The sequence below is a fragment of the Sesamum indicum genome, linkage group LG2, assembly GCF_026168435.1.
Source record: "Sesamum indicum cultivar Baizhima isolate 11 linkage group LG2, ASM2616843v1, whole genome shotgun sequence".
Taxonomy (NCBI): domain Eukaryota; kingdom Viridiplantae; phylum Streptophyta; class Magnoliopsida; order Lamiales; family Pedaliaceae; genus Sesamum; species Sesamum indicum.
Genome location: NC_142658.1, coordinates 11862558 through 11885006, shown reverse-complemented (window position 1 = coordinate 11885006; position 22449 = coordinate 11862558). Strand labels below are relative to the sequence as shown.

At 34.7% G+C, this 22449-nt stretch overlaps 2 pseudogenes; one reads left to right on the top strand and one right to left on the bottom strand.

Moving 5' to 3' along the window:
* The first annotated feature begins 11047 nt into the window (after positions 1-11047).
* Positions 11048-12900, top strand: LOC105155525 (aldehyde oxidase GLOX pseudogene; annotated as a pseudogene).
* Positions 12901-14680: 1780 nt separating this feature from the next.
* On the bottom strand, positions 14681-16496 carry LOC105155557 (aldehyde oxidase GLOX pseudogene; annotated as a pseudogene).
* Positions 16497-22449: the final 5953 nt, after the last annotated feature.

Below are 22449 nucleotides of genomic sequence, written 5' to 3'. Positions count from 1 at the left end.
TAAAGTATATTTTTTTTTCAGTTTTAGTACCCTAGGTCTTCAAGTAATCACACCTAGTACCCAAAGTTTTAAATTTTTATCTGCCCGAGTACTCTCTGTTAAGTTGACCACAAAACAAACCGTCAATCCAATTTTTGAGGAAAAATTACGATTGAATTTGTCTATGTAAGGGTATATGTGGTTTTTACTTTATTCGACACACAAAAAATTCTATTTTTATTCATTTTGATTTTAATTTCATAATTGAGAACAATAATTTAAAAAAAATACATATTTAATTCAATTTTTATAAAAAATTACCAATTTTATTGTATAAAGTAAACTTTTTTCTTTTTGCTTGGTCACAATGTAAATGTTGTCATACTCTAATTTTTCATACTTCTTTAATTATTTTATCAAATGATTTTTTTGAATTTTCTTTTACTAGTTAAATAGAAAGTTTTAATAAATTTATAAATAAAATTCTTTCAGCAAAAAATAATAATTGAAATATATTTTTTATTTTGTGCAAAAAGCAACAATATAATATATCAAAGTATGGGTAGTCAATCTTATTTGACTCAAACACCCTATGAGTGGATTATTCGACATTTTTTCTTTATATGTTTCTACGAACAATGTGAGTAGTGATCGAATATAAAACTCAGTTAGTTTTTTTCTGAATTATTACTAGTCGGTTATCTACATTACTTCACATTTAGCATGCGTTTTTTTTTTTTCATAATAATTTGAATTGGGAGAAAATATTTGAAATGGTGTTTCTATAATGATTTAAATTAGTATTTTTTTTATTATAGAAATTGGGTTAAATAAATATATTTCTATAGGGTTAAATGCAAATTACCCCCCTGTGTTATGCAAATTGAGCAAATTACCCCATTTGAAAAAAAAAAAAATTACCCCCTTGTAAAAAGAAAAATAGAGCAATTACACCCCTCACGTGAGTTCGTGTAATTCACATATTCTTTTAATTTTTTATTATGAAATTATATTTTTAGCCTTATTTAATAACCATTAGATCTAATTTGAATCTAAGGTCCAAATTAAACTATTACATCTACGATCCAGATTTTGATTTTTTATTTCAATCGATAGTTACTATTTAAACAAATATACAAACTTAAAAATATAAATGAAATGTATTTATATATTATATATAATTAATAGTTATACATGTATGTGTATATATATATAGAGAGAGAGAGAGAGACTGTAGGGTTTAAAAACCCCTTTGTGGTATTCCTTTCAGAAGTTCCTAATCAACTATTGCAGAAGAATGGAGTACAAAACTCCTTAAATAATTACAGGCCGAAAATATGAAGAAATACATTAACAAAATAAACAGAATAATGAATATGAATATGAGAATAAGAATAGGCTCCGATATTGCCAGATCCAAACCACATACGCTCAAAATACTCAGTTACAGAGAATTAGCCACCACAGACAGCCACACCCACGGTTATACCAATGAACCACACTAAAGGATCACAGAGATCTCACTTTTAACTCGGTCACAAAGACCCACTACAGAGCTCACTTAGAACTTTTAGAATGAAGGAGAAGAGTGTGTGTGTAGTAATCTGTTCTAAGAGCCGAAGGGGAGAACCCCTTTTAAAGGGGAGAACAAACTGTAGATATGGAAGTCTATGGTGGCTTTCCAAAAGCCATTAGGTTGGCTTTGGGAAGCCACCACCATTTCTGGTGGTGAAGGAAAGAAAGAAGATCACATAATATCCATGGCGGAAAAAGGAGAAGAAGAGAGAATCACAGACTGTCGGCACAAATGAGAGGGAGAAGAGAGAATGAGAGATATTAGGGTTAGGTTAGAATAAATAGGTAGTGAGATGAGTCGGGTCACCGAGTAGTGGGTTGGGTAGGTTAGTGGGTAGCCAGGTGGGTTGGACTTTTATTAGATGGGCCTACCATTAGAGGTCATTGGGCCATTTTTATAATAGAGACAACGACGGGGGAAGAGGGAAGGGGAGGAGGAGGAGGGCGAGCGATGGGGAAGGTGGGAGGGGGGGAGGCAAAGGGGAAAGGGGAGAAGGTGGGGGGTCAGCGATGGGGAAGGGGGGGCCTAGAGCGGGCGACGGGTAAAGGGGCAGGCGAGGGAAAGAAGGGGGAAGATGGGGGACACCGACGATGGGGAATGGGGGCGGGAGATGGTTGGATCTACCCTTCCCATAGCCAGCAACACCAAAATCCATGTTAAGCAAGAGCTCGTAGACTCTAATCTGGTCCATAGAGTCAAACCCAAACCGAATTCCACCACCTCTACTGCCGTAATCGAATTCTTGAGCTCCGATTCTTTTTCTTCCGATGATGATAGCTCCATCCCCAGCAAAAGTAATAGTGAGAAAAGGAAGATAAAAACGACGGTAGAGGACTTTAGCGCATTATTGTTGGAGGGGAAGGGGGGAGAAAGAGGGGGCAGAGGCAGGGGCAGGGAGAGGGGGTGCCTGTGGCCGATGGGGGGGGGAGATTTTTCCTTTTTAGTTTTAAATAAAAAAAGTATACATTATTAAAAATATTATATATTTTATATAAAAATTAGTGTTGATATATATTATAATTATTAATAAACTTTATATATAATATATTATATAAAAATAATATTTATTTTAAAAAAAATCATGCCCAGTCACGAGAGGGGCGATTGCATTACACACCTCCTCCAAGGGAAATTGCTTCAATTTGTATAACACATGGAGGTATTTGATATTTTTTTCACAGGGGGGTGTTTTAAATATTACCCATATCACAGGGGATATTATGCATTTGTTCTTTTTTTTTTATATTATTATCCTCAATTATAAAATTAAAATCAAAATAAATTTTTGTGTATAAATAATGGTAGCCAAACATGCCTTTGTATATATAAGATCCCCCCTAATTTTTCCTCCAAAATTGGGTTGACCGTTTGTTTTAACGGTCAACCTAACAGAGGGTACTCAGGTGGATAAAAATTGTCAAGTCTGATGACTTACAAAATTGAGATACTAAAACTAAAAAGGATGTATACGGGTACGAAAAATAAAATTACTTCGTGTTTATTAGGTTTGAACAAATTGGTTGATAGTGTGGCTAAATTACTTTATTGTTATAAATTAAGATAATTAAGATGGAATATCTTCTTAATCCATCAATTTTATTAGTTCTTGATTTCCCAAGCCTGAATTATTTTCTCAAATTTGGATTCACTTGCAACAAAAACCAAGCGTGACAATTTTTTTCGTCCGATGCAATGAAGATCGAGAATCTTTGGGTGGTTTCAAAAATTATATTTTTAAGGTTTGTTTTCATTTAATAAAAAAGTTCTTTCATTAAATTTCATAAAATTTGCTGATATTAACAAAAGAATATTATATTTTTTAAGGTTAATTTTATTACTTATTTATTGCAGGTCGAATAAATTTTTTTATGATAAAATTATCCTTATATATTTTTACACGTTAATACATATGAGGAGGTGTATATTTTCACTATGGCTAAATTGCATTTACTGCCCCGTATATTGGGGGGTAGCATTTCAGGAACTGTAGTTAAGGGTGTAGCAAATAGAATCCCAGAATTAAATTTTTTTTTTTATTAAAGGACTCCGGCAACCGAATTTTGCAAATTCGCCGAAAAATGCCTACCTGGACATAAATTAGGGTTCTAATTTGGGGCTTTTGCTGATGTGGCGGGGGGGTAAAAAATTATTGCCAACTAAGCTAAAAGAACACAAGATAAAAGAGAAAACAAAAAATAGAACCCAAAATAAAAGAAGAAGAAATATCTTCTCTCTCAAATCAATCGAAGCTGAAGACCAAAATCCCTAACCCCCTACACTCGCCATCCCATCGCTGAAGCTGAAGAAGACGATCGACCCCAACCTGCCACCATTTTCCCTGCTCCGAGCCCGATTGCTGAGATATCTTCCATGCCTAGTTGGACACAATGTTATTGTGGTAAGCCAGCTTACATTCGCACATCTTAGACTGACCAAAACCCAGGTAGACGATTCCATTCATGCCATGACTACAAGGTATGTAGAGAGCAGTTCGTTTAGTTCGTCTTTCCTTTCTATTTTTCCGTTTTCATACACTCTGATTTTTTTTTTTGGTGAAAAATGTAGAATAATGGGTGTAGATTTGTCCAGTGGAAAGATCCTTCAATGTGCTCAAGAGCAAGGTCTGTAATTCTTGGGTTGGTGAGGAAGATGAATCAGCTAGAAATAGAGAAGACAAAGATGGAAAAGAAGATGAAATTTTACTTCAAGTTGCTTGCCTTTTCATGGTTTTTTTTTTATTTTTATTTGGATGCTAGGAAGTCGTGCATAAATGGAGTAATTTGTGTAAAGAAGTGGATTTCTCTGTTGATGGTGTTTTGCTATGTAATTGATGGTGTTTTGCTAATTACATGGTGTTTTGCTATATAATTGATGGTGTTTGGTGTTTTGCTATATTTTAGTAAGGATTATGAATTTGTATTTTGATTGTAGGGAAGCTTCTGGCTTCCAAAACGCCTGCCAACAATATCAGTCATTCCTTCAGAGGAAATTTCTGAAGAAATTACACATATACAAGAATTTGACAAAGATGTTAGAATAAGTATTTCCTTGTTCTGCATATATCTTGGAAACTAACATGCTAGCAAATACTATAATTCAAGAGAAATACTGAAGATGTGGGCTTGCATAGAAAAACATTGAGAACATAAATAGGATTAACCAATTTGAAAAGGCATCATTCAACCATTGAGAACATAAATTTGCCAAAAGTGGTGATGTTTTTTCTTCAAACCACAATTAACGTAGAGATACGAGAGGAGATGCTCAAATATGAAGACTAAGGCAAATCAGAATTAGAACGTCTATACTTGGTTTAAGGAGAAAATCTGATACATTCCATGTTTGCTTAAGGTGAATCAAACAACTTTTGTCCAATAAGTTAATCTTAGTGCTAATAAAGAAGGAAGCAAAACTGACACACATAGGAAGCAGACAACCATAAAATTAGGAATTCCAAATGACCATATACTGAATTTTCCTCCTCAAAACACATTCTACTCAATGAACAGCACTATTCATATACATTCGTAACTCTGATCTGGGGAACAAATTGTTGAGCCATCAAGAAGACGCCAAACAAGTCAAAATGCCATTGTTGTGGCCAACATACCAAACAAGTCAAAATGCCAAACGAATAAGCCAAAATGCCAATGTAGTAAAAAGTACAAATGAAGTCTATTTTCCTACAGAGTTCTTGCTACTGCTTCCTGGAGGCCCTTTTGAGCTTAAGCTTTGCAAGTTTGACAATGTGATGAACTTCTTTTCCCCTTGCATGATAACTGGAAAATGTTCTTGGACTATATGTTGTGTCACACTGTATTGATACCAAGCATAGGAGGTGGGGCTCTAATATCTATCCTTGATGTTGCACTCCTGGGATGTCCAACACTATGTAGTTGAGAGTACATTGAAGGTCCCTTAGTGTACTGAGGAGAGTTGGAAACTGGATTGGGCACTTGGAGTGTAGTAAACATCTCATTTTCTGCAGATTGTGAGGTGACAAGGCTCTGCATGAACAGGGACAAGTGTCAAATAAATAAGCCAAGAAAGCTGCAAAAAGATGTAAAGTAATACTTACAGTAATTAGGGGTAGAATAATTTCTGCCTCATTGTCCACTTGCATTATTTCTGCCTCATTTGTCACCTTCCTTTTTCCTTTGTCTTTCCCCTAAGAAACATCACAACAAAATATGACAAGACAACTACAAAAAATACAAAATCTTAACAAAAAGACAACTAGAAAAAATGCTTACAGTAATTGGGGCTAAAATAATTTCAGCCTCACTATTGACCTTCTTTTTTCCTTTGTCTTTCCCCTAAGGAACATCACAATAAACTATTACTAAAAAAAATACAAAATCTTAACAAAAAATCAACTAGAAAAAATACTTACAGTAATTGGGGCTGAAATAATTGGAGCCTCATTTGTAACCTTCTTTTTTCCTTTGTCTGCCACCTGCAAAAAACATCACAAGAAGCTATCAGAAGTAGGAAAATACAACAGAAGCAAAAGTCTGTAATTTCACAAAATTGGGAACAAACCACTTTATTTTGAGATTGTTGTGTTGAAATCCTCCCTCTCTTCCTTACATTGAGCTTTGTTGGTAAAGCTTCATCAGCTCCAAATACATCAAAAGCTGCTTCTTCAACTGTCAAGTCTGTAATTTCTTCATAACACTGAGATTGATCTTTATTTGGGCATGTCCTTTCATTATGCTTCTCCTGGCCACACTTAGAGCATTTGACTGTTAGCTGTTGTCTTTTCACCCTCATTCCATTACCTCTTTTCTCTTTTTTCTTCTTTGTCATAGGCTCATCTGGATCTCTTCTGCGTGTAGTGGAAGGTCTACCACTCCTTCTGCCAAACTTTGGTGGCAATGGAGGTATGAAACATGTCTCATTCCACTGATTCTCACCACCCATTGGCATAATTGCACTTGCATATATCCTCTTGTAAGCAATTACAGAATAACAGCCATCAATGTAATCCTCAGGATCATCTTTTTCATTGAAAATTGCTGAGATGGCATGCTTACAAGGAATCCCACTAAGTTCCCACTTCCTACAACTGCAAGTATGGTTTGACAAGTCCAGTGCATATTGACCACCATCAAAGCATGATATCTGATAATGAAAATTGTCAGCTTTGATGGGAATACAGTCACCAACTTTTTCTATATGTTTGTCAAGTATTTTTCTTATTTTTGGGCAGATTCTTCCTTTCCATTTTACTTCAGCCATGTCCCTATTTTCCTGCAATCTTTTCATCAAAAATTCCCTTATCCACTCTAGCATAGTCAGTATTGGCTTCTCCCTAGCATCCAATATCATCATGTTGAAGGTCTCACAATAGTTGTTCAGCAACATATCACACTTTACATTTGGACTAAAGTGTGACCTACTCCATTGTTTAGGAGGTTTATCAGAAAACCAATCAAAAGCAGTTTGCTCAAGAACTTGGATATCCATCATTCTAGCCTTAAACTCCCCTTTGGTACATGCCTTAGCAGCTCTCCATGAGGCATGCTTGAATGCCAACCCTCTAAAACCTACATTTTTTAAGTTACTGTGCATATGCCTTACACAGAACCTATGAGGTGCAGCAGGTAATACTTCTTGAAAAGCTTGAATTAACCCCTTTTGTTTGTCAGACATAAAGACATATTCACTCTAATTTTCAATACCCAAATCAGTTTTCAACAAAATCAGAAACCACTCCCAAGTTTCCCTTGATTCTGCGTTTACAACGGCATATGCAATTGGGTAAAGATTGTTGTTTGGGACCAGTCCTACTGCAGTTAAAAGAATTCCCCCATGAGGCCCCTTTAAGTGGCACCCATCAACACCAATTATCTTCCTACAACCCTCTTTGAAACCATTTTTCATTGCTAAAAAACAAACATAAAACCTACTGAATCTGTTTTCCCCATCCACATCTTCAGTCCCCACAATGACAGTGCTACCTGGATTAGTTCTTCGAATCTCATCTGTATAATCCCAAAGTCTTGTGTATTGGTACTCAGGACTTCCCTCAAGTTTTTTCAATGCTTTCTTTTTGGCTTTATAAGCTTCATGTTTAGAGATATGACATCTAATCTCATTTATAGCATCCACTCTAAAACCCTTCACAGACCTCTTGGGATCAGATTTGAATTTGTCAAGATATTTATCACAGAGCCAACTAGACTTTACATTTTTAAGATTGAAAGTCTTGGCACACTTGTGTTTAGGGTTGTAATCCCTAATTTGAAAAGTGCATTCATCTTTTAGTTTATGAGCATGTAACCTCCAATCACAATCTGTATCACCACATTTAGCATAGTATCTGTTTGGGTCACTTTTTGTGCAAATTACATGTCTTCTTGTCTTAATTGCATGAGACTGAATAGCCTTTCTAAGCTCACCCTTTGTGCTAAACATCATCCTCAATGTAAATGTTGGATCAAAGTTTTCAACAGGATTAAAAATAGGGTAGCTAGATTCACTTTGCTCATCATCACTGACTTTATTTTCAATAAGATCAATTTCATCACCCATAATATCTGTTTCACCATCATCACTAGACCCACTTCGACCTTCAGAGTTGTTTTCATCGTCAATGGGTAAATCTGATGTTGTTTTATCATCCACATAATCATCAAATAATATGTCATCATCATCTATCTCTATTGACAAATCATAATCAGAATCAAACAAGTCTTCATTCTCATCCACATCATTAACATCATCTGTTCTACCCCTCTCCTCATCTACATGAACAACCTCCTCCGTTCTAACCCTCTCACTATCTTCATCTACATCAGCACCAAACATCTCAACATATACAGGAACATCCCTAGCATGCCTGTACTCCCTCCCCAACTCTGAACACTGTGAATCTGTAGTTAGGAGCTGAAAACCAGTTTTTACTTTCTTATAGTATCTCTCACCAACCAACCCTAATTTTTCACAGAATAAGTTGAGGTTTGCAAAACATAGGTGACTTGACTCTACATAGTCAAACTTAGCAATCTCACCACCAATATAATAAGGTACAGTACAATTACTTGGGCTAACTTTTCCCCCATAATAATATGTGACAGTAGTTGAGTTACTGTCCGGATCTGTAAATAAAAAAGAAAAAAAATATAATACTAAATCAGAAATATATCACCATCACCAACAATCAGGAATATATCACCATCACACAAGTGGCAGAACCATTAATAACAGTAGAAAAATGAAGCGAAAATGGGGCCAAATGGGGCCAAATAATCCAACATGGCTCATAGGAGACTAAAATTTCACACTACAACTATGGATGCTCCAATGATTAATCAACAAGCTAAACTAATTTAACAGAAATCAACTCGGTGTCATTGGGATAGTAGCTTTTGATCTAGAACACTAATATAGCAGAAAAAGATTAACTCAATGTTTCTAAGTTGACTTCAAGTCTTCAAATCGCTTTACTCAATTGCATTACTGCTGAAACACAAGAAATTGGCAAGTGCTCCAGTAGTTAATCAAATACCATCACCAACAGCAAAATGATAGATGGTTTCCAATTGTCTCAACATTACAAAGGAAGAAAATACAGCAGAAAATTGTGATTCCGTATAGACATTCATTTTAGAAGAACAAGCAGGTGGAAATTATTGATGGAACACAACCAAATAAGTCAGACTTATACTAACTGGAGTTGTATTGTTGAGAAAGCCACAAACAAGAAGCGAAAATAGGGCCACAGACCAAATGCATATAATATTAGGAGGGGGAAAGTGAAAATGGGGTACCACAGACAAAATGCGTATAATATTAGGAGGGAGAAAGTGAAAACGGGGGACCACAGACCGGCATAAAGGCGAAAAACTTACGGTATAAAGACGGTGGGAGGTTTAGGTGCCGTTTACTCTGTATAACCACCATTTTCTCGCCTTCCGTACTCTCTATTCGCCGTTTTGTTGCTTAATCTTCTTCTTCAGGTGCTGTGGTCAAAGATTAGGGTTGGGGATTGTTGGGGATTAGGGTTTTTTTGGTCTGTCGTTTTGGGAGAGAAAGTGACAACGTACGCGTTTTTCATTCTTTGCTTTTTTCTTTTGTTTTTATTTTTTTTTTCTTTTTGTTTTATGTTATTTTCCACATCATCGAGTAACTTGGCTTAAATATCATAGACCATAGCTTAGTTGGCAATAATTTTTTACCCCCCCCCCCCCGCCACATCAGCAAAAGCCCCAAATTGAAACCCTAATTTATGTCCAGGTAGGCAATTTCCGACGAATTTGCAAAATTCGGTTGCCGGAGTCCTTTAATCGCAAAAAAAAAATTAATTTTGGGATTCTATTTGCTACACCCTTAACTACAGTCCCTGAAATGCTACCGTCCCCCCCTAATATACGGGGCAGTAAATGCAATTTAGCCTTTTCACCATTATAAAGGTAGTTTAGTAACAAAAAGATATGTTTAACCTGTAATTAGTTAGTAATAAATCAATTTAGGGATATCAATTTACATTAATTTTTTTTTAATAAATATTAGTAAATTTAGTGAATTTTGAATGCACGAAGGAATCTACTTACTATTAAAATTATTGTGTTTCCTATAATATATTTAATGCTATTCTTAAAATTAGCACTCAATATTTTATTAATGATATTATTTTTTAACTTAAGTGTGCTTTAGACAAGCTTAGCTACATCGCATTTGTACTTAACGGCTTTTCTTTTTTTTTTTCGTTATTTACAAAAAACAAATTGGATGAATTCGATTTACTATATAGAACCTTATATTATTCATATATTTACAAATTATCCACTATCAAAATATTCTAAATAGAATATAGCCCTATGATCCATAAAAGTTCAATTACTTACAACAATTTAATAATTGAGAATTTTAGGTAAAAGCCCTCCAAAATCGTTGAACAATGATTAGTGATACTCCACGACGAGAATGAATTAATCAATATTAAATGCATCTAACACGTATTACAAAGGTCTGATCAATCATTAGCAGTATGTCAAACAACATGAAGTTAATCTAACTAATTAAAACAACAAAAATATTAGTTGACTGAGGATAACAGAACATGCATGAAACCTTTCAACACGAGAAATAAAACAATGTTAATTGAAACTTCTCTTGTATGAAAAAGCATTACTCAGTGATCTGTCATGTTGGATAGTTAACACTCATGTCTAGTACGTAGGAATCGACAATTAAACATATTCGTATACATGATACATGACTGGTAGATGGACATACATTTTGAGTGAAAAGTCAAACGTTTGATAGCATCCAATCATTGGATCACTGTCTGAAAATCTCACTTCGATTAGGAAACATTAGTGTGTTTGAATTGAAGGATGTGAAGAAGCAATTATTGATTCCAGGAAAGAGCTTTCACAAACCCAAAACCAAACTCCTATCTAAGTAAATGCACTGCTATATATAGCCCAACCAAACTCCATACATGACCACAACTCACAAACATCTAAAGTCTCAATTACAAACACCATCGAGAGCAAGGAAAAACAAAAAAAACCACCCATGGCGACAACCCCGACTCTCATTCTTGTTCCTCTTCTCCATTACCTCCTCATACAACTACTCTTGCTGCCATACCAGCAACACGTTCTCACACTCGCTGCACCTGGCGGTGGCAAGTGGAACCTCCTCCTCTCCAACATAGGCGTCTCCGCCATGCACATGCAGCTCCTCAATACAGATCGTGTTATCATTTTCGACCGTACAGATTTTGGACCCTCCAATATATCTCTCCCCAATAACCAATGCCGCAATGACCCCAATGACCTAACCCTTAAAGTTGATTGCACTGCTCATTCCGTTGAGTATGATGTAGCTTCCAACTCCATCCGACCTCTCAACGTGCTCACTGATGTCTGGTGCTCCTCCGGCTCCGCCATGCCAGATGGCTCTTTAATGCAAACTGGTGGGTTCAATGACGGCGACCGCAACGTTAGAGTTTACAAACCGTGTAGTGATGATTCTTGTGACTGGCAAGAATTTGATGTTGCTCTTAGACAGAGAAGGTGGTATGCCACCAATCATATTCTGCCAGATGGTAGGCAAATTATTGTTGGTGGTCGTGGGCAATTCAGTTATGAATTTTACCCTAAGAAAGCTGGAGCAGATCAATCATATAATCTGCCATTCCTTTCGCAGACTAATGACCCACGAATTGAGAACAATTTGTACCCATTTGTTTTCTTGAACACGGATGGGAATTTATTCATTTTCGCCAACAATCGAGCTATCTTGTTTGATTATGTTAATGGGCTGGTGGTGAGAAACTACCCAACAATCCCAGGTGGGGATCCGAGAAGTTATCCTAGTTCGGGATCTGCAGTTTTGCTTCCACTTAGGGACTTGCAAGGTGGAGCGAATGTTACAGCTGAAGTATTGGTCTGTGGTGGTGCACCAAAAGGATCTTTTACTAGTGCAAATAATGGAAACTTTGTTGGGGCCCTTAACTCCTGCGGGAGGATTCGAATAAGTGACCCAAATCCACAGTGGGTCATGGAGACCATGCCCTTGGCTCGAGTCATGGGTGACATGGTGTTGCTACCAAATGGCAATATACTCATCATCAACGGGGCATCCTCAGGTACTGCTGGGTGGGATTTAGGACGTAACCCAGTATTTACACCAGTCATTTACCGACCCAATAACCCTGTTGGATTGAGATTTGAAGCCCAAAATTCGAGTTCAATTCCTCGAATGTACCACTCAACTGCGATCTTATTACGTGATGGCCGTATTCTTGTTAGTGGAAGCAATCCCCATGCATACTATAATTTCACGGGGGTTGTTTTTCCAACTGATTTGACGATGGAAGCATTTTCACCTGACTATTTGGATCCACGTTTGATACGTGTGCGTCCTATGATTGTCTCACCTGCTTCACATTCTCAAATCGGATATGGGCAGCAACTTGTTATTAATTTCAAAGCTCAAGGCAGAATAAACAGAGGTTTTATCACAGTGACAATGGTTGCACCACCATTTACTACACACTCATTTTCAATGAACCAAAGACTATTGGTTCTTACTAATAGCACTGGGATCAGCGCTAGTGTGACATCTCTTGGGGGATCAAATTATCAAGTTCGGGTCATGACACCGGGTTCAAATATTCTTGCTCCACCCGGATACTATCTTCTATTTGTGGTTTATCGTGAAGTTCCTAGCCAAGGCATTTGGGTCCAAATCAAGTAGGAAAAGGGGTTCAACTATACATGTAACTAAAGTTAATGCTGCATTTTGTATACACCATTCTATTTGAAACTTCAAACATGATTTTGTCTTTGTATTTTGTCATTGTATCTCAAGGCTTCTTTTAATTATGTGATGAGGTCTAACAGCAAGTGCATTGTTTATCATGTAGCAGTCATTACCGAGGTACTAAAGTGATTACTAAATTTACCACCTCTATGAAAGGGACTATTCAAGTTTTTTTGCTAGAGGTCTCAAACTCACTAGAGATGATTAGAACAACTTTTAATCGAATAGATACTCAATCGAAGGTTTCAACCTCTTGAAACTAGTTGAAAGATTCAAAGCACATGTGTGTGCTAGTGTGTGTATTTGGATGAGAGACAGAGAGCGATAAGATGGGAGAGTTCCTAGCATACAAGGCAAAAAATATCAGACACCACTTATTATAACATCTTGCATGTATGGAGAAAATTGTAATTTTACTATTTAGAGGGTGACATTTTTAGTCCTATATAATTTGATTTTTGCAATTTAGTCCAATAATTTTATAATTTCGGGAATTCTAGTCTTACAAATAAATTCATACTGGACCAAGAATGCAATTTACGTGCAATTTTAGTCTTGTAAATAAATTCATACAGGACCAAAAATGTCAACTCTACTAAGTTATAGGACTAAAAATGTTAACGTCTTATAAGTTACAGGATTAAAATTGTAATTTTTTATTGAATCATGTACAATAAAGAATGAAAATTGCCAATTTTTTAAAATTACATGACTAAATTGCAAAAACCATGGAGTACTTGGAGGAGTAGGAGTGCAAACTTACGCAACAAAAATTCTTGCTGCCAGACCAGAGCAAGGACGCTGGCTTGAGACCTCTCGGGACGCTCTCCCAGATAATGAAAATAAAAATTTATCCATTAGATTAAAAAAAATACAACAAAATATAGGAAATTATTGGGGAAAAAAAAGAGAAAACAAAAATAGATATAGAAATTGAGAAGAGGGGGATAGGAAGTTGAGAAGGGAAAGAAAAATAAAAACAAATAATATAATTAAAAAATTGATCGATAAAAAAAAAAGAAATAAAAGCATCAAAAGGATACTCTGATTTAATTTAATAGTAAAGTATAAATAGATAGAAGTATTTTATGTTGTTTGACATACTGCTAATGATTGATTAAACCGTTTTAATACGAGTTAGAAGTACTAATTTAATATTGATTTATTCATTCTCCTCGTAGAATATCTGCTAATCATTGTTCTATACCATGACTGTTCAACGACTTTGGGTGAATGTTACCTAAAAATCTCGATAATTCTATTTCTTTTGCCTGACCAAATTTCATCCAATCTTGCAGCCCTATAGTCGATTGAGAGCTGACTCTCTACATCTTTTCGATAAAAGAAAATTATTCAATTCATTATTAGAAATTATGTCAAAATTGTAAGAAAAATTAAAAAAGAGAGTGAATTACGGACTAATTTAACATGGAATAAATTCTTTTTTAAGTTTTTGTGATATCAAACTTTTTTAAGGAAAAAAAATTATAAGCTCAAAAAAATGTTAGAAGCTTATAAGTTCATTGTAAAAAAGTAAAGTTTCTAACTTATTTTAAGGTTTTAAAAAAATTCTTTAAATACATTATAAATCTGTTGTTACTACATCTTATAAACACCGTCACCTTATTTTATTCAAATACTAATTTGTTTTTAAAATAAGGTTTTTAAGCTTTAAATTTGGTAATCACTTTAGTACCCAGGTAATGACTACAACACGATAAACAGTACAGTGTGATTACACCTCATCAAATAATTAAAAGAAGCCCTAAGATACATCAACAAACTAGGAAGAGAAAATCATGTTTGAAGTTTCAAATAGAATGGTGTATACAAAATGCAGCATTAACGTTAGTTACATATATAGTTGAACCCCTTTTCCTACTTGATTTGGACCCAAATGCCTTGACTAGGAACTTCTCGATAAACCACAAATAGAAGATAGTATCCAGGTGGAGCAAGAATATTTGAACTTGGTGTCCTGACCCGAACTTGATAATTTGATCCCCCAAGAGATGTCACACTAGCGCTGATCCCAGTGCTATTAGTAAGAACCAATAGTCTTTGGTTCATTGAAAATGAGTGTGTAGTAAATGGTGGTGCGACCATTGTCACTGTGATAAAACCTCTGTTTATTCTGCCTTGAGCTTTGAAATTAATAACAAGTTGTTGCCCATATCCAATTTGAGAATGTGAAGCAGGTGAGACAATCATAGGACGCACACGTATCAAACGTGAATCCAAATAGTCAGGTGAAAATGCTTCTATCGTCAAATCAGTAGGAAAAACAACCCCCGTGAAATTATAGTATGCATGGGGATTGCTTCCACTAACAAGAATACGGCCATCACGCAATAAGATCGCAGTTGAGTGGTACATTCGAGGAATTGAACTCGAATTTTGGGCTTCAAATCTCAATCCAACAGGGTTATTGGGTCGGTAAATGACTGGTGTCAATACTGGATTACGTCCGAAATCCCACCCAGCAGTACCTGAGGATGCCCCGTTGATTATGAGTATATTGCCATTTGGTAGCAACACCATGTCACCCATGACTCGAGCCAAGGGCATGGTCTCCATGGCCCACTGTGGATTTGGGTCACTTATTCGAATCCTCCCGCAGGTGTTAAGGGCCCCAACAAAGTTTCCATTATTTGCACTAGTAAAAGATCCTTTTGGTGCACCACCACAGACCAAAACTTCAGCGGTAACATTTGCTCCACCTTGCAAGTCCCTAAGTGGAAGCAAAACTGCAGATCCTGAACTAGGATAACTTCTCGGATCCCCACCTGGGATTGTTGGGTAGTTTCTCACCACCAGCCCATTAACATAATCAAACAAGATAGCTCGATTGTTGGCGAAAATGAATAAATTCCCATCCGTGTTCAAGAAAACAAATGGGTACAAATTGTTCTCAATTCGTGGGTCATTAGTCTGCGAAAGGAATGGCAGATTATATGATTGATCTGCTCCAGCTTTCTTAGGGTAAAATTCATAACTGAATTGCCCACGACCACCAACAATAATTTGCCTACCATCTGGCAGAATATGATTGGTGGCATACCACCTTCTCTGTCTAAGAGCAACATCAAATTCTTGCCAGTCACAAGAATCATCACTACACGGTTTGTAAACTCTAACGTTGCGGTCGCCGTCATTGAACCCACCAGTTTGCATTAAAGAGCCATCTGGCATGGCGGAGCCGGAGGAGCACCAGACATCAGTGAGCACGTTGAGAGGTCGGATGGAGTTGGAAGCTACATCATACTCAACGGAATGAGCAGTGCAATCAACTTTAAGGGTTAGGTCATTGGGGTCATTGCGGCATTGGTTATTGGGGAGAGATATATTGGAGGGTCCAAAATCTGTACGGTCGAAAATGATAACACGATCTGTATTGAGGAGCTGCATGTGCATGGCGGAGACGCCTATGTTGGAGAGGAGGAGGTTCCACTTGCCACCGCCAGGTGCAGCGAGTGTGAGAACGTGTTGCTGGTATGGCAGCAAGAGTAGTTGTATGAGGAGGTAATGGAGAAGAGGAACAAGAATGAGAGTCGGGGTTGTCGCCATGGGTGGGTTTTTTTGTTTGTCCTTGCTCTCGACGGTGTTTAGATGTTTGTGAGTTGTGGTCATGTATGGAGTTTGGTTGGGCTATATATAGTAGTGCATTTGCTTAGATAGGAGTTTGGTTTTGGGTTTGTGAAAGCTCTTTCCTGGAATCAATAATTGCTTCTTCACATCCTTCAATTCAAACACACTAATGTTTCCTAACCGAAGTGAGATTTTCAGACAGTGATCCAATGATTGGATGCTATCAAACGTTTGACTTTTCACTTCAAAATGTATGTCCATCTACCATTCATGCATCATGTATATGAATATGTTTAATTGTCGATTCCTACGTACTAGACATGAGTGTGAACTATCCAACATGACAGATCACTGAGTGATGCTTTTTCATACAAGAGAAGCTTCAATTAACATAGTTTTATTTCTCGTGTTGAAAGGTTTCATGCATATTCTGTTATCCTCAGTTAACTTATATTGTTTTGTTTTAATTAGGTAGATTAACTTCATGTTGTTTGACATAATGCTAATGATTGATTAGACCGTTTTAATACGTGTTAGATGCATTTAATATTGATTAATTCATTCTCGTCGTGGAATATCTGCTAATCATTGTTCAACGATTTTGGAGGGCTGTTACCTAAAATTCTCGATTATTAAATGCTGTAAGTAATGGAACTTTTATGGATCATAGTGCTATATTTTATTTAGAAGGTATTTGGGTAAATTCACTCAAAAGTTTTTATAAATTTATACATTTTTTTTATAATTTAAGGTATAAGATCTTATCAATGCAATGAAGAAATCTGAACGTGAATGTGAATCCTATTACACAAAGAATTTAGTAACCTACTTCACATAAAATTAATTAAGCAATGTGAATGTGAATAAGAGTCCTGTAACATGATTAAAAAAATGCAATTTTAGTCATGTAATTTACGAGGTTGGCATTTTGGATCTGCACGAATAGATTTTTTTGCAATTTTAATCTTGTAACTTTAAAAATTTGACGATTTTCATTGTTTTGGTTGGAAAATTGTATGCCACTTGCACATGACCTTATTAAATTATAATTGTATGGTTTTGTAACTTGGGGGTGTTGACATTTTAGTCCTATAACTTAGGGGAGTTAATATTTTTTTTTTTCGGTAAAGGTAAATTGCATTAAGAAAAATCGTAATGTACAGTTATATGGTTGATGTTCTGTGCCATGAAATTTGTCATAATCTATACAATGCTATCGTACTAATTTTATTCGGCAATTCTGCACTAAGTATACATAATCGAATTTCGTCTAGAATAATCTTAGGCATTGCCTACGGGTCTCGATCTAATTGCTGAAATTTCCTCCTATTGCACTCCTGCCAAATGTGATATACTAGAGATGCTAATAGGTTGCGAGAGGCGGCATTAACCACGTGCTTTCCCCACCACTTTAATTAATTTGTAGTTAATAGTTGATATTTTTATCCTACATTAATTAATTTGTAGGACTCAAATTGCAAGTAAATTGCAGTTCCAGCTAAATTGGTTAGAAAAGAACTAAAATTGCCAAAAGAATCATAAATTTACAGGACTAATTGCGAAAAATCAATTTATACAAGGTTAAAGACGTCATTCCTTTAAGTTACAGTATTAAAATTACTATTTTTCAATCACAAAAAGAATTATAACTTGCTTCTCATAAAATTATTTAAGCAGCCTAAACATAGAAGATATTATTATCCTAAAATATAGAATTCTAAAACTCTAAACTTGTTTCGCATGAGGCTTAGCTCACTTGACGAAGTTGAGGCTCCAAGTCATGGGTTTGAACCCCTCATGTGCGTGCTATGTTGTTTCTATTACATGTAGGTGTTGGTTAAATTTAGTTTATTTGATATTATCGATCAAGGTAAGATTGTCGTAATGATCTTTATTAGATATTCGACAAGAATAATGTAATTTATTTATTTCAATTAATAACATTTATTACTCTTAATAAAAAAAATCTGAAACACATAATACAATTTCAGGAAAGAAAAGACACATAATGCAAACGACTAAAGTAGAAGAATACAAAATTATTACATAATTGTCATTAAAAATGTTTGAAATAAACAAAGGAGAAGAAAACTCAACTTATTGATTTCTTTATAAGGAGGCAGTGAGATTTTCAGACAGTGATCTAATGATTGGATGTTATCAAACGTTTGACTTTTTTCTTCAAAACGTACGTCCATCTGCCATCCATGTATATATGTATATGTTTAATTGTGGATTCCTACGTACTTGACAAGTTTCAATTAATATTGCTTTATTTCTCTTGTTCAAAGCTCTCACTCTCGTCGTGGAATGTCTGTTTGTTTGTTTCAATGTATTAGATCGTTTCAATAAAAAGGATAATGTTTTTATTTGAAATTCTGATCCAAATTGAATTTAATCAAATTTAAATCAATTATATGTCAAATGTAGTATATTTATGATGTGATTGATATACAATTAAAAAAAATAATAGTATATCATTGAATTGATTTAGTTTAGCGGAATTGTTTTGGGTTAAAATTTTGGATGTTGTTATCCAGTTACGAAGTGTTGACACAGAAATGCTACGGGTTTTACTCAAATTTAATTTATATATGCATCTTATTACTTCGTTATACTTTTGGTTATTAAAACTTGTTCATTAATATATATATATATATAACACTGTCAATTCAATGTGCTGATGAAAATAATCAGGTTTGGATATAGTTTTGATCGTGTAATTTTAGCAATTTGACATTTTTATTCTTTATCTTTTTATAATTATAAAAAAGTCCTGCAATTTTTTAATATTTTGGAATTTTGGTCATTTCGGTGCCCGAGTTTATCAAAGTCGTCAGAATAAATTATGTATGCCTCATGTGGTTTATCTAAATTGGAACTTTTGTTCTGATTGGTTCATATGGAAGAAAAAATAAAAAAAAATAATTTAGTACATGATTTATTCCAAAAATATTTGCTAAATCTGGAATCCAAAGGACCAAAATTGCAAAATATCAAAAAATTACAGGACTCTTTTTCAATCCCTAGAAAGATAAAAGATAAAAGTGCAAAAAAATTGCAGAGGCACGTACTTTATTATGACAACTTTTATAAAAATTCGGTACCGAAAGGACCAAAATTACAAACTATCAAAAATATTACAGGACTATTTTGCAACCCCATAAAAATAAAAAATAAAAATGTCAAAGTGCCAAACTTATAAGACCAAAAATATATATTCGCCGAAATAATCACATTAACACTTGCCCAAAAACATTTCTTACAATTAAAAACTATGCTAAATATTTTGATCATAGATAAAATTATACGAATGTTGATTAACCATCATTAAACTTTTGTATCGATTTTGTTTGATCATGATATATAATATTGATTTGTCATATATTTTAAGCTGTCTTTTAGTGGAGGTTTTATTTTAGAAAATTGACTTATTACAGCCTTATAATTTTGAAATATTTAATGTTGATTAGATGCAATTTATTATATTGCTTCGCTATGTCAACATACGATTAAGGTTAATGTAATGCGACAAGTGAATCCTTACAAAGAATAAGTCATATCCATATTATTTATTAAGTTTTTGGGAGTTAGAGTAACCAACTCTAGTAGAAAAATTAAATGTACGTATATAAAATCAAATTCATTTATTTTTATACAAAATGGCCACTTTTTAAAATGTTATAAAAAATCTGCTGCCAAACTTATTCCAATGATAAGAGATCGGATTTACTGATTCGATCCGAGCTATTCTATTCATAAATATTTAAAATTAATAAAAATTATTTTAAAAGTATCTGTTATAACCAGTTATTTATTTTATTTTTTGTTTTTCTATATAATTAAATAAAAATACAAAAATATAAATTATGCGCATGCATCGAATTTGCTCTCATAGATAACTTTTGTTTAATGTACAAATAGTTAACGTAATTTTATATATATATATATATATATATGTATTTAATTTAGACACGATTAAAAACCACTACAAAAAATGTGATTTTTCGCTATGGTTAATTATTATAGTCAAAAGAAGAAAATAGTGGCAAATACAAATCAATCAATGCTTCGCAATGGCTATTGGTTGTTGTTTCTGTAATTGTAATCAAAATATTAGTCATGGCAAATGTTTTGGCTATAGCTAAAAATTATGGAAAATATTGATCAGTCGTTGTAAAAAAAATTAAGTTTTTGGTTTCGTTTTATCTAACCATGGTTAATAGTATTGATTTATCATGATTTTTAAGCCGTGGTCATTTATAGTATAGTAAAAATTCAATTTTTTTTATAGTGAACCTTTTATTAATGACAAAATTTTAAACTCTGAACATCATTAATTGAATGTTTCGTTGAACTCTGATACAAAAATATTTAAGAAATAATTTTATCATATTGAATAATACTCAAAATTTCATCATTAATATTGTTTTGTTGAATTGATGTTTTTCATTTATTTTTCTATTATCTATTCATATAATCACCACGTAATTCATTCATATATATGATATTTTATAAATATCATATATATACAAATATTATAATTGCTCTCCGTAAATAATAGTTTAATTTGTTGGTGAGCATGGATTTTTTTTTATTTTTATGAGTGGTCAACATGGATTTATAATCAAGGCATTCTATCCTGTTTGACTTTGATTGATATTAGGTTGTCTCGGGAAAATTGCAATTTTAGTCCAGTTTCTTATGGGCAGTGGCGTTTCCAGTTCAGGTCTTTTTCAAAATAGTATAGTAGAACAGTAATTAAAAAAATTTGACAATTTTAGAACAAATTACCCTAAATCAGCCGGAATTGTGCACGTTTGGGGCACGTGAGCGGTTGAAAATTGGGGGAAGCATACGTGTCCGGTGATACCGCTTACATGTAAAAAAAAGGGGGTCCAAAGATGACGTGGCAAAGCTGACGTAGAACCCTAAATCAGCCGGAATTGTGCACGTTTGGGGCACGTGAGCGGTTGAAAATTGGGGGAAGCATACGTGTCCGGTGATACCGCTTACGTGTAAAAAAAAAAGGGGGCCAAAGATGACGTGGCAAAGCTGACGTGGAAAAAAGCCCACGTCAGCTTGCCTATTAAAATCGCTCTTTTTGCTCTGCAAAACGTATTCACAGCTTACCCCTAATCTTTGCAAGAACCCTAGTTCGCTTACTCCCAATCTTTGGCACGCAAGAAAAAATTCGCTCCCAAGGCACGATTTAAGGAGAAATTGAGCAAGGAATTGAAATGAGCAGCGTTTCATCTCTTGTCGATTGCTATTGTGGAAAGAGGGCAGTGCTTCGGACCTCATGGACTGAGATCAATCCTGGAAGGAGATTTCATTCATGTAAAAACTACAATGTAAGTTTGTTTTTCTTTTTTGTTCATCTCCACTTTGCTGAATTTTCTCCTCATTATATTTTTCTTATTTTCTTAACTGATTGTAGATGGGTGGGTGTGGTGTTTTTTATTGGGAGGACCCTCCAATGTGTAGAAGGGCGCGTACAATTATCCCAGGTTTATTGCACAAGAAGAATGAAATGGAAGCTGAAATTTTGAAACTAAACTTCAGACATGGAAGACTTTGGAGACTGACAGTTGTTTTGTTGGTTGTTTGCATAATGTGCATTTGGGTGAATGTTGGATTGTGTTCGAAGAAGCAACAAGAAAAATGTAGGGTGTAGAAGATGAAGAAGATGGTTAGGCTTAGTAGGGTGTAAAAGATGAAGAAGATGGTTAGGCTTTGAATGTATTGTATTTGGTATTTTTGAAGTACTTGTATCACTGGTTATATGTAATGGAATTTTCCCCTGTTTCAATGTATTGTATTGTATTTAGTATTTAGTATTTAGTTTCATCTTTCAATTAATTGTATTACAAATTCATATGCTACCATTTGGTTATGTGTAATCCTGTTTCTGCACATTACTTTTCCTGCAAACCAAAACTTCAACATTTCCTGCAAACCAAACCAAAAATTCATATGTTACTATTTGGACTGTAATATACATACTTTCTGGCAAAATTTCT